Here is a 13642-nt window from a genome sequence, read left to right on the forward strand (position 1 = left end):
ATGTAAACATTCCTCTTGCTGGAAGTGAGAAATAAGGGAAACAGATTTATATTTACATATTTTTGGCCATTGTTTTGTTTTAATCTATTTGTCCTGAGTTCAGTCATGTTTAAATCAAAGTGGTCCTGTTTGGGTCTTTGCAGTCTATCAGGCAGAAGGTCATCTGCCACAGGATTAACTGCCTTGCAGAGACTACTGTTGTGGTTGGAACTATATAAATAAAATTGAATGGAAAAAGATTTTCAAATACCATAGGTACATCATATTAAAAAATGTTGATGTTTCAATTTCAGACACAGGTTTCTGAAACTCTTAAGAGCATGATTAGTCATGATAACAGCTTTGGAACACCAGCTTGAAGTTACCCTATGCCACGGGCCCTATCCAGACCAGTCAAATGGGTCGTGCTTCGAGCAGACAACAACTTACCGTTGTAGCAGGGTCCATGGTCACAGGTGTTGCTAAGGAGGAAATAGTCAGGCATCCAACTGTCAACAGAGGCTCAAAATAAGAGTCAGTAGCAGAAAAAGCTGTTTAGCATTGGCAGAGAAGATATGGCAAGTTTTTTTTGTTTGTGGTTTTTTTTTCAAATGGGTGCAATTAATACTAATCTCTGCTGCTCAACTCACAACTGCATTTTCCTTAAAAATGTGGCACCATTTAGTTTATTTTTCTCTTTTAGTAAAAAAAAAAAAGAAGTGTTTTGGGACTTATTTATTGGGGCATATGAGAGTTCACCAAACACTTTGATAAAGTCTCCATCAGAAAACAATTTACTGTTAATAGTAATTTTGTGGGATATGAAATAACTTGTCTTGGCAGCTGCGTCCCTGGTGCATGAAGTTTTGTTAAAAAAAAAGTCCTTGTTGGTTCTGCAGTTTGTCTCTATCAGACAAGTTCTTGTATTTTTTTGCATGTTTGATAACCTTTAAATTGTGGTTCTTGAACACAGTGACCTGTGCACCACAAACTAAGCACACAGTCTTTCCTTTGAATTCTGTAAATATACATTTTGCAGCCCATGCCTCTTTTTTTGCACGAGCTGACATTTTGAGGGTCTGTTGGTAAACATTCACGTGCAAATGTGTCCGTACATATATGAAAGTCTCATAAACTTGTTTTTTATTTAGCTTTCTTTGAAATTTGTTTGAAGGTTGACTTTAATCTTATAGAGAGATTGCAATTTTATGGATAATAATTCATGCCAGTAATGTCCACAATCAAAAAAATGAAAGATGTAGACAGGTTATGAATGCTGCCCATTAGTGATGGTGTGACGAAGCTCATTGAATAGCTCATTTGGAAGTACTGACATCTGCTGGTCATTCGATGTACAGCAGCCTGGCTGTGATTTTTAAACGTGGGCTACATACCAGTCGATATATAAACAATGATGTATCAATTGCAGAATACCCATATAGGATCCTGTGTAATATAAATATATATATATATATATATATATATATATAGACATAATTAAACATCATCTCTGAGATTCATTGAAGATTTATGTTATCATTGGATGACAGCATGTCAAAATGCTCCCTAACTGCTGATATTTTTCGACTTTTTGCCGGCATCATACTGTGCTTACAATCTCCTTGCAAGCTTGTAATGAACGCCAAAATCACCTCAGATCCAGTTCACGCAAAAAACTAACTACCACTTCTTTTAAACAACTCAAATCATATAACAAGGCCATGGCGTCATTTCAGAGAAACAGGGTCTCATTTATTTTTGGTCACATGCTATTCTGAAGACCAGTACGGGCCTTGACATAGGCTTCATTTGGACACGCCCCGCCTCAGCCTCAGGGCTTCAGTGTCAGACATATCACCTGGTTTTCATTCAGCTGAATATCAGTTTTACAGTGATGTACAAACATCAGGATGAGTATGTGGATGAGGACCCAAGAGCAGATTCAAACAGCAAAGAGGTGATAAGGTTTTCACAAGCCTTAATGCTTAAGGACAAGAGTAAACAGGACACGAGGGAGGGATACCTGTTATGATTTTTAAGATGTATGAATAAAACTGAATTGTAACTAAATTGAACGGGAGATAAACAGTATACCAACTTGACCTGTTGTAGTTAAATGTATTTCTCATCTTGATCAATGGTCATGAGAATTTGCATAATTATGATTAAGGAACTGACCTCCCAGCCCATTGTTCCCTCAGTGGGCTGGTTTCAGTCATTATGCAAATGTACTGTTTGTAAGATTTGGGGAAACCTGCAGTCAGCTGAGACTGAAGAAGTCACTTGGATGAGTGACGAAACGTTTCTCCCACAAAACGCTACGTCCAGATGAACAGAATCAACTTTTGGAGATTTACTTTCCTGGATGATTGAGAATGCATCAAGATATTTCTCATCTTATTTTGTACCTCTAATAATAACACAAACAGGAAATACGCCTTCTCTTGTACTATTTTTGTAGTAATGTATACATTATGGATGTAAAGCTACGTCCAGATGAACAGAATCAACTTTTCGGGATTATGTGTTTGTATCATCTCTGCCTTGTTAGACCCATTTAGCAAAAAATAAGACAGTTTTAATCTCAGATATCTATTCTATATGAATTAATACAGTAATGATATGGCATGATTTTCTCACCTAATAAAGGAATATTTTATATGTATATAAAATATTTATATTAGTAGTACTCTGTAGCTACTCTTAATTTTATCAGACATGCACTTTTAAGATAAATGTAGTGGTGCTAATATATTAAAAGAACAATATTTGTCTCTTTAATTAATACTACAAACGTATACACTGTAAAAGATATTGGTCTTTGAGATGAAGAAGCTGAAGACAAAGTGATATAAAACAGAAATAAGCATGAAGCATGAAACAGGAGTTCAATCCTTGGAGTTTCCAGGGTTGACCAGCATCCTGTTGAGTTAATCAACTGCGAAGATGGAGTATGAAGAATCTGTGAAGAAACTAGAGCACAAGGAGAAGCAAGGTAAGCTTTAACAAGAACAAGATGAATCACAAGAAGCATGGATGGCCTATCACTAATGGGAGCTAGCAGACAAACTCGTCTTAAATACCGCTGGCTGAATATCCCAGATCACAAACAGGTGATAATGACTGGTGTGTTGATAAGGGCTCCACCCAGAGGTGGACTCCGTGACACTGTGGACAAAACACAGCCACTCACCCGGACCATGACAATGAGAGGGTTTTTTCCCCTTGCCGTTGGGTCAGGGTTGGTTCAAGTCCCACGATCAGCAGAGCTTCAACAGCAGTCTGAGGAAGACTTGGAAAATATAGTCTAAATCAGGGGTGTCGAACTCCAGGCCTCGAGGGCCGGTGTCCTGCAGGTTTTAGATATCACCCTGGGTCAACACACCTGAATCAAAGGATTGGTTCATTACCAGGCCTCTAGAGAACTTCAAGACCTGTTGAGGAGGTCATTTAGCCATTTAAATCAGCTGTGATGGATCAAGGACACATCTAAAACCTGCAGGACACCAGCCCTCAAGGCCTGGAGTTTGACACCTGTGGTCTAAATGGACCATATCAGCACCTCCTTTGCTGAGGCTAATCAGGCTAATAGACCTCCTTCTACTGACTTGTCATCTGTAGACTAAAACAGTCAGGAGTCTGGGGACATCGGGATGACTTGCGTATTATCGTGGGTGAAGTCGCTGAGGTAGATGAACAGCAGCAGGGCACTTAGGCTGGATGAGATTCCCTCTGAGTTCCTTAACACTCTGGATGTTGTAGGGCTGTCTCGGCCTTTGTAGCATCACATGGAGATCTGTGCCTCTAGATTGGCAGACTAGTGTGGTGGTTCACATCTTGATGAGGGGCAATTGAAGGGTGTGCTCTAACTAAAAGAGATCACACTTCTCAGCCTCCCTGAGAAGTGTGTTTGCCAGAGTGCTGGAAAAGAAAGTTTGTCTGTTAGGTGAACCTCAGATTCAGGTGGAACAATACGGTTTGTCCTGATAGCAAAACACTGGACCAGGTCTTCATCTCGTTGAGGATATATTGGATTGTAATTCGTATTATTGTAGGCTTCATAACATATAGCACCTTGAGGAGACTGTTGTTGTGATTAGCGTTATGTAAGGCATGACGGTGAGGATTTCTGACCCCTTATTTCAAGCCTCAAGACTCATTTCCGGTAGGTGCCCACTCCAGGTTAGGGACGAGTTGCTACACCAAAGAGGGGAGTTTAAGTAAAAGTCTTGTTCATAAGTCAGGGGAGAGGGAAATCAGAGTTTGACAGACAGATTGGGGTCATGTCTGCAGTGATGTGGACTATGTCAGCCACTTGGTTATGGCGTTCCATGTATGCCCTGCCTGCTAGCATCTTGCACCCTGCTGTGATGTGCTGGATTGTCTCAGGGGCATCTTTACACAGCCTGCACCTGGGGTCTTGCCTGGTGTGATAGACCCCAGCCTCTATGGATCTTGTGCTCAGAGCTTGTTCCTGTGCTGCCATGATTAGTGCCTCTGTGCTGTCTTTCAGTCCGGCTTTGTCCAGCCACCGGTAGGATTTCTGGATATCAGCCACCTCCTCTATCTGCCGGTGGTACATACCGTGCAGGGGCCTGTCCTTCCATGGTGGTGCCTCCTCTTCCTCCTCATTCTTGGGTTTCTGCTGCCTGAGGTATTCACTGAGCACACTGTCGGTTGGGGCCATCTTGCTGATGTATTCGTGGATGTGGTGCTGACACTCACTAGTCCCTGGCCTCCTTCCACTTAGCATACAGCCTCAGGGTGCTGGACTTGGGATGAAACCCTCCATGCATGGTCAGGAGCATCCTTGTCTTGATGTCAGTGGCTTCTATCTCCTCCTTTGGCCAACTTATTATCCTAGCAGGGTACCTGATCATGGACAGAGCGTAGGTGTTGATAGCCCGGATCTTGTTCTTACCGTTCAGCTGACTCAGGACTTGCCTGACCCTCTGCAGGTACTTGGTGGTTGCAGCTTTCCTAGCAGCTTCTTCATGGTTCCCATTTCCCTGTGGGATATCCAGGTACTTGTAGCTGTCCTCTATGTCTGCAATGTTGCCTTCTGATAGTTCGATCCCCTCAGTTCTGACTACCTTTTCTCTTTTTGTTATCATCCAACTACACTTCTCCAGTCCGAATGACATTCCGATATCTTTGCCGTATATCCTGGTAGTGTGGATCAGTGAATCGATGTCTCATTCACTCTTGGCATACAGCTTGATGTCATGCATGTACAGGAGGTGGCTGACAACTGATCCACTCCGTAGTCGGTATCCGTAGCCAGTCTTGTCAATGATCTCACTGAGGGGGTTCAGGCCTATGCAGAACAGCAGTGGGGACAGAGCATCTCCTTGGTAGATCCCGCACTTGATGGTGACTTGTGCTATGGGCTTGTAGTTGGTCTTTACTGTTGTACGCCAGACCCTATTAAATTCCTGATGAAGAATCTTAGGGTCCTGTTGATCTTGTATAGTTCTAGGCATTCCAGGATCCAGGTGTGGGACATTGAGTCATACTTAACCTCCTAAGACCCGAACTCTTCCATGGCATGCATTTTTAATTTCTCTTTGTCATTTGGGCTGATTGGCACCTGATGAATGTAAAAACAAAGAATTACCAGATTTTCTTTTTTTTTTACCTAATTTTTGTTGCTGAGAAAAATGAGAGCCACATATGAGGATATTTGTTTAAAATCTCAATAGAACAGCGGCAGTATGACGTCCTTGTAAGTGGATATCAGGCCCTCGTGTGGCAAAATGTAGAATTTTAGTCTACACAACCCAAAATGTTATGTCAACATATGTGGATACCAGGTCCTAGGAGGATACACACACACACACACACACACAGACAGATATATATAAGAAGGCCTATGACTGAATGCCCCACACCTGGATCCTGGAATGCCTAGAACTATGTGGCGGACAACACTACAGGCCAACTTCAGTGCTTTACTCCACTGCACCTGATGCTTTGTTGCAAGGCTTGAATGTTGCTATTCGGCCATGGAAACCCATTCCACGAAGCTCTCTACGAACTAGTAGCCAGGAAATTTCATCACTGGACTTGTCACACAGGTGGCATCCTAACATGGTACCACACTGGAACTCAATGAGTTGAGGAATGATTGGAACATCTCAATTAAATGATTTGGGTGGGTGAGTGGACACTTTTGGCAATATAGTGTATGTGAAACTGTGTTTCATGTAGCTGTCATACTGGCCTTCTACTGCTGCCTCCACTGATTTTTTTTCAGCTGACCAACATTGGTTGTTTTAAAAAGGAGAGAATTAAAATATGCATGTTACTGTTCCACTGTGTGGTTAACTTTATTTTTATTATGATTGTATACATGTCGCTGAAAATCCAACTTGATTTTATTTCTCTTTCTATAGTTCTGCAGCACATTTGTTGTGATACTGTGAACAGCATTATATCTTATGTTAGGGCTTGTTCACAAGGGCAAATGCCCCTTTAACCACTGACTATAGTAATTTTCGTGTTTGAGTGTGGAGGCGGACCCATTCCCTTTCTTGGTTTTTGCTGGTGTGCTATAAATCACGTCAAGACGGACTACCTGGAGAGAACCCATGCAAACTAAGTGAGAACAAGCAAATTCCAGTTGAACTCAGGATCGTTTTGCTTTTAGGCCACAGTGTTAACCACCGCACCGCCATGCTGCCCCCCCCCTTGTTATTTCCTACCATGATAATTCATGGAACCCTGAATACATCTCGTCTCTACTCTGCGGTGATCTTAGTTGCCAGAGAATCTGCAAAAATCAGTCACAGCTATTTATAACAGCTTGACATTGAGAATGTGGGCTGATCTGAATTTAACTGCTCAGAATGAAGCCCAAGAGGTGCCAGTCTTTGGCAAACTGATAAAATGTAACTGCTCTGCCAGCTCCTGCAGGATTATGCTATGTATTAGAAACAATGTCATACCCACTGCCCAGCTCAGAATGGCCTTCACACACTGCAAACAGGGTTTAAAACACATGATTTAAAGCTAGAACTACACCTGCTTTGTGCCTGCACAAGTGTTGTACTTTTTGAGTTGTAACTTAACCAGCAACATAGAACATGCCAATAATTTTGTTCCCAGTGCTTTTGAGCAACATAAATTGGTTATTTCATTTTAGGGACAATGAAAAAAGAAACGTTGACAAGGTACATATCCATCTCTAAAAGAACTGTAACAGTGTAAAATGTAAAAAAGACAAGAATTTGCACGAGAAGGCAGCAGTATTTCTCCATCTCGTTGTTGTTGTTTTGTTGAATATGCAATGTAAAGTTTAAACTTTTGTGTATCAAGTGAGAAACTGTGTTCACACTGTTTTTCAGAAGTGTTGGTGGGCGAATGCAATGATTTCCAGAATCATGTCCTGTTGAAGGATCAGAGATGTAATCATTGTCCTATCAAAGTCAAAGTCACAGGCAAAGTCAAAAAATTTTTTATTTACTTACATTCTCTAAATCTTCATGATTTACTCACATTTTACTTAGTGTTCAAACTATTGTGGAAAGGGGGTTCTAACTAGAACATTTTTTTCCCATTCTTATCGACTTCTCTTTAGACCTAATGGATATTTCTCAAAGGTTTTTTTTTTTTTTATATAATTTGAATACAGTAGGTGAATGATGCATTTTAAAAATATGAAGCACTGTTCAAAATTTAAATGTTATGTTATTAGCTTGGAACAGTGTGATCTGCTGAAATGAACACCAGCTTGACAGATAATTCACCTCGTGAATACGTTGATATGATATCTTCCTGAGCCTCAAGTCCACAACACATCTGTGCTACGTCGTTTGGAGGGCGGGGCTTTGTTTTCGTAGGAGGGGAGGGGTCTCTTGGCCGCTGTTGTGAATGGGGGGTCAGCATGACGTCAGGAAACCAATGTCAACAATGCAGCTGGAGGAGAAAAGGCGTTTCATCCTAACACACAATCACACTCACAAGAGACCCGTGTATCACTGATCGATTCACGTCCAAAGCCTGTTAAAAGCTGCGGTTCTGCCTGTCGAAGGACTGTGGACACTGCACAGCATGGATTAATTTTTGTTTCTCAGAAACTGAACGCAGACGAGCAAGAAAAACAACAACAAAAACTGGTAAGTCCTCCTCTGCTCTTTTACTACGCTTGGACAAAGCAGACAACAAGAGCCTCTGTCAGCACTGGATTGGACTAATCTGTTTGGCTAGATTTCCTCGCTTGTTTGTGTTGCAGTTTCATTGCTGTTGTGTTCACTGGAGTTGCTTTGAGCACGGTTTCACTTATTCCTGAGGCGTACCCGCCTTTTATGGTTTGCTCACACGGGTCAGCAGGTATGCAGTGGACTACGCTATATATGTGTTTGCTTTGAAAACGCGTAACCTTTGCCGCAAAATACGTCGGGACAGCACGAAGCTTAACAAATCTGTGTTTTGGGGCTGTTTTGCTAAGCTGATTGCCAATTAAATTCAACAAACAATATCCTGAATTTACGTTATTAAAACGACTAAATATTGATAGTATCCAACTGAAAGAAACCTCTGTTGTACTCCGTACTGGACCACCAGTACAGTTAGTTTATGATAATCACATGCTTCTTAAAAGGAACGTTTGTACATGTCTATCGTTATTTGTTTGCTAACCACATCCCATTTTTGTAATACATTCTCTAATACTTATCTTAAGTTTAAACTGGAGGCACATGTTTTACGCGGGAGACAATTGCTTCCAGAAACGGACTCGAGCCCTGCCATTCTCGGGGAGGAAGGACAAAGGACCCAGCCTCCCTGCGCCTTATTCCCGTCTCAACTACTGAACAGCCACCTCAGTGAACACTATACCACGCTAAGAATAAATCGCTATGTATCTTGTAATTCCTGTGTCATTCCGCGCTGAGAAAGGATGTGTCAGAATTGGCTCTGCTTCTGCTTTTCAACCATCGCAATCCCTGTGCTCAAACTGTGACACAATCTCTGAGGTCTTTTTTGTTTAAATTTTGATTAGAATATCTTTATTCACGTGGTATATAAATATTTGTTACACCCAGTCATCACCAAATCCCGTTATTTCTACTCCCCAGATAATATGACTGGAGACTTAGAAGCCATTGTGAGCATGTCTTCTTGTTAACAGATTAGGTCTTTGTTATCCTTCAGCAAGTAGCCTACTACAAAGCCTCTCTTCATCTTTGTGTTAATAGAAATACACTAACATCAGAATGTTTGACGCTCTTGTGATCTGTTTTCTCTTACAATTTCCATACTGTGGGGCAGGGGAAAGGTGACTGAAGCCAGTCTGCACATTAGCAGACTTCTTGTTGTAACTTACTGGGTTGTTCACAAAAAATAAATAAAATATAATAATAATAATGATAATAATAATAATAATGATAAAAATGGTGGTGCAGGGGTTAGCACTGTTCAATTTAAAATTTATTTATATAGCGCCAAATCACAAAGGTCGCCTCAAGGCGCTATATATTGTAAGGTAGACCCTAGAATAATACATACAGAGAAAACCCAACAATCATATGAGAAAGCACTTTGGTGACAGTGGGAAGGAAAAACTCCCTTTTAACAGGAAGAAACCTCCGGCATAACCAGGCTCAGGGAGGGGCGGGGCCATCTGCTGCGACCGCTTGGGGAGAGAGAAGGAAGACAGAATAAAGACATGCTGTGGAAGAGAGACAGAGATTAATAACAAGTATGATTCAGCAGAAAGGTCTATTAACACATAGTGAGTGAGAACGGTGACTGAACAACACCCAGTGCATCATGGGAATCCCCCAGCAGTCTACACCTATTGCAGCATAACTAAGGGAGGATTCAGGGTCACCTGGTCCAGCCCTAACTATATGCTTTAGCAAAAAGGAAAGTTTTAAGCCTAATCTTGAAAGTAGAGATAGTGTCTGTCTCCTGAATCCAAACTGGAAGCTGGTTCCACAGAAGAGGGGCCTGAAAACTGAAGGCTCTGCCTCCCATTCTACTTTTAAATACTCTAGGAACAACAAGTAAGCCTGCAGTGTGAGAGCGAAGTGCTCTAATGGGGTGATATGGTACTACAAGCTCATTAAGATAAGATGGGGCCTGATTATTTAAGACCTTGTATGTGAGGAGCAGGATTTTGAATTCAATTCTGGATTTAACAGGAAGCCAATGAAGGGAAGCCAAAACAGGAGAAATATGCTCTCTCTTTCTAGTCCCTCTCAGGACTCTTGCTGCAGCATTTTGGATTAGCTGAAGACTTTTCAGTGAGTTTTTAGGACATCCTGATAATAATGAATTACAGTAGTCCAGCCTGGAAGTAATAAATGCATGAACTAGTTTTTCAGCGTCACTCTGAGACAGGATATTTCTAATTTTAGAGATGTTGCGCAAATGGAAGAAAGCAGTCTTACATATTTGTTTAATATGTGCACTGAAGGACATGTCTTGGTCAAAAATGACTCCAAGGTTCCTCACAGTGTTACTGGAGGCCAAGGTAATGCCATCCAGAGTAAGAATCTGGTTAGATACCATATTTCTAAGATTTTCAGGGCCGAGTACAATAACCTCAGTTTGATCTGAATTAAGAAGCAGAAATTAGAGGTCATCCAGGTCTTTATTTCTTTAAGACATTCCTGCAGTTTAACTAATTGGTGTGTGTTATCTGGCTTCATGGATAGATAAAGTTGGGTGTCATCAGCATAGCAGTGAAAATGTATGCTATGTCTTCTGATGATACTGCCTAAGGGAAGCATGTATAATGTAAACAGAATTGGTCCTAACTAGGGCTGCTCGATTATGGCGAAAATGATAATCACGATTATTTTCAATGAAATTGAGATCTCGATTATTTCACGATATTTATTTAACAATAACAATGTATTGAATAATTGCTTTAAAGATTGTCAAAAAATAATATAAAATGGTGTGCAAATACTGATAACCGTGCAAATGTTTGCAATATAAAAAATAAATAAAAAATGTAAACATTAATGTTTAGTGAACTTCAAACTACTGCATAATATTTATGCATACAAATAACCAAACATCAAGGCAAGTTGTGTAGCCACAAAATGCACAATTGCATCAAACTGACATTGAGGTATGTCAACTAAAGTTGCTGCCTGAACAAAAATAAAATTAAACACTGAAAGTAGTACCTTTTATAAGAAATAAATAAAAACTAGTAGGCCCGAGTCCCATACAATCTCAAAATGGCTCAACAAAACATGGTTCCTGCAACCTTTCAAAGGTTTTTAGCCAAAAACACCAGCCTATTGACATGATCAAGCTTCAGGGATGCACGCAGGCAGTTGACAACATTTCCAGCAGTGCTGAAGACCCTTTCTGATGAGGCACTTGTGGCTGGGATGCAAAGATATTTCTTTTCCAGGATGGAGAGTCGTGGGAAGAGGTTCTGTGATAGCTTCCACCACCCCAGTGGGTCTTCGTCTGTGTCCAGGGTCCCTGCCTGGAGGTAGGCCTGAAGCTCAAAAGCTATGGCCTGGTCCAGTTGAAGAGCATGTTCTGCACCTGGAGCTGTGCTGTGAGGGGCCTTAAAGAAACTGCTTAGGCCCTTTTTCCTCTTCTTTTGGTTTGATGCACCATCATCAGCAACCTCCGTGTTACCAACGGGTGTCCCCATCACTGCAGCCTCCTTTAATGGGACAAACATAAAATGACAGCAGCACAGAATGAGGAACCAGTTTTATCTGTCTCAGGTTTGGCATTCTAAAATACAATCCTTAAATAATTACTATAAATAATGATAGATAGATAGATAGATAGATAGATAGATAGATAGATAGATGGATGTTTAGTATCTTTATAAATACCATGATGGACTTCATTTCCATTGTCAGTCTGGCTTTTATTGTCTCTTGGCTGACCTCGCTTACATATCTCAGTTTGAACCTTGGGTCCAGGACAGTGACCATGTCAAGCAACTCTTGTGTTGGTGAGTCACCATACTTTTCTTTTAGGTACTCCAGTATTCTCCTCTTGATGCATTTTGAGAGGTCTGTGTCATCATCTTGCTCAGCCAAGATTGAGTTGTTAAATAGGTGGAGTGTTGGTTTTATAAAAGACACACTCACATATTTCTCTCCAGAAAGTGCATCAGTGAATTCAACCAAAGGTCCCAGGGTCTTGTTGATGGCCTCAAGGACATCAATGTCCTGCCACGAGGGGATGAGGTGCCTGGTTCCTTTGTCTTGGGAGAGGACATGGGCAATGGCTTTCTGCTGCTCAAGGACTCTGGAAACCATGGCCTGCCTAGATCCCCATCTGGTTGGACATTCAGTCTTTAAGGAGTGGTCTGGCAGTTTGAGGTCTATCTGTGCCTTTTTCAGCTCTCTCTTTTTTTTCCAACTGAATGAAAAGGTGCTGACCACTTTTTTGCAGACCCCCACTGCATGCTCAATCCTGTGATCTTTCATGGCTCTTTCTATAAAAACATAAAAAATATAAACAAGCATTATCAGGATGATGATTGTCATTCCTTGAGTGTGAATGAATAAGAAAAAGTGATGGTAGCTTATTTATGTGTTTGTATAATTCATAGAAAATGTGTATGACTGTGAGAATGAATAAAAGTATCTCTGAATTTAAATCGTTTTTTATATATTATATTCATTCGAAGCATTATGTTGTATACTTATTGAAAGAAAATCACATTATGCATCATATTCAGCAGGAATTAGGCCTACTCACCTATGGCCAAATGTAATCTGTGCCCAAAGCACTGGAGCCTCATCCAGCCATTCAGTTCTGCAGCCAGTATGACATTTGCAGCGTTGTCTGTGGTTATACAGACGAGTTTACTCTCCTCCAGATCCCACGTAGCCAGTGCTTGTTTCAGACCTGCAGCTATGTTCTGCCATGTGTGGTCTTCTGGGAAAAATGATGTCTGGAGACATTTCGTTTTCATGTTGAAATCCATGTCAATGAAATGTACCGTGAGGCTCAAATACGGCTCCATGGTGCGGCTTGACCACAAGTCCGTTGTGGTGGCAAAATATTGGGCTGTAGCCACTTCCTTTGCGACACCATCATGACACTCATCATATAAAGCGGGAATCGCCACTCGACTAAAATAGTGACGAGATGGAAAGTTATACCGTTTGTCCAAAGTGTTGATTAGTTTCTTAAAGCCGGGGTTGTTCACTGAGTTAATTGAGCAGTGGTCTTTGGCGAGGAAAAACGTTACCGCGTTTGTTATCTCCTTGTGTCTCTGGGAGCTGGTGGGATTTTTAGTCGCGTTGTACAGGGTAGCGTGTATGGAGGTCTGTGAGGATGAAGCAGGTGTTGTTGAGAATTTTTCTCTATGCTCCTTCATTGTTTGGTCGTATGTCACTTTGTGAGCGGTCTTCAAATGATTGAATAAATTTGTAGTGTTGCCCTGTGGTGCAGCTACAACACCGTAGCAAAGTGTACACACTATATCAACTTGATCCACGTCTGACTCCGCGAACCCATAATGTTTCCACACCACTGAAGTAGTTTTACCTCGCTTTTCAACCAACGGCATTCTTTCTTTAGAAGCCATTATCCTCTCCTCTCCAAATAACGTCTGCTTAGCTTTCCTTGGGTACTCTTAATTGATGTGACGCCTGTTCGAAACGCAGAGAGGTGCGCTCGATTTGCCACCTCGCGAGAGTAAAGCACGAGGGAGGTGCAAATA

General features: G+C 41.2%; 1 protein-coding gene across 2 annotated transcripts in view; it reads left to right on the plus strand.

The window, feature by feature from the left end:
- The first annotated feature begins 7904 nt into the window (after positions 1–7904).
- The window catches only part of LOC134644814 (transcription regulator protein BACH2-like), a 46814-nt gene continuing 41076 nt past the window's right edge, over positions 7905–13642 (plus strand). For both annotated transcript variants that reach the window (XM_063497900.1, XM_063497901.1), the window contains exon 1: positions 7905–8096. The gene's annotated coding sequence lies outside the window, so the exon portion shown is untranslated. The remainder of the gene's footprint in view (positions 8097–13642) is intronic.

Source organism: Pelmatolapia mariae, linkage group LG16_19 (genome assembly GCF_036321145.2).
Source record: "Pelmatolapia mariae isolate MD_Pm_ZW linkage group LG16_19, Pm_UMD_F_2, whole genome shotgun sequence".
NCBI lineage: Eukaryota > Metazoa > Chordata > Actinopteri > Cichliformes > Cichlidae > Pelmatolapia > Pelmatolapia mariae.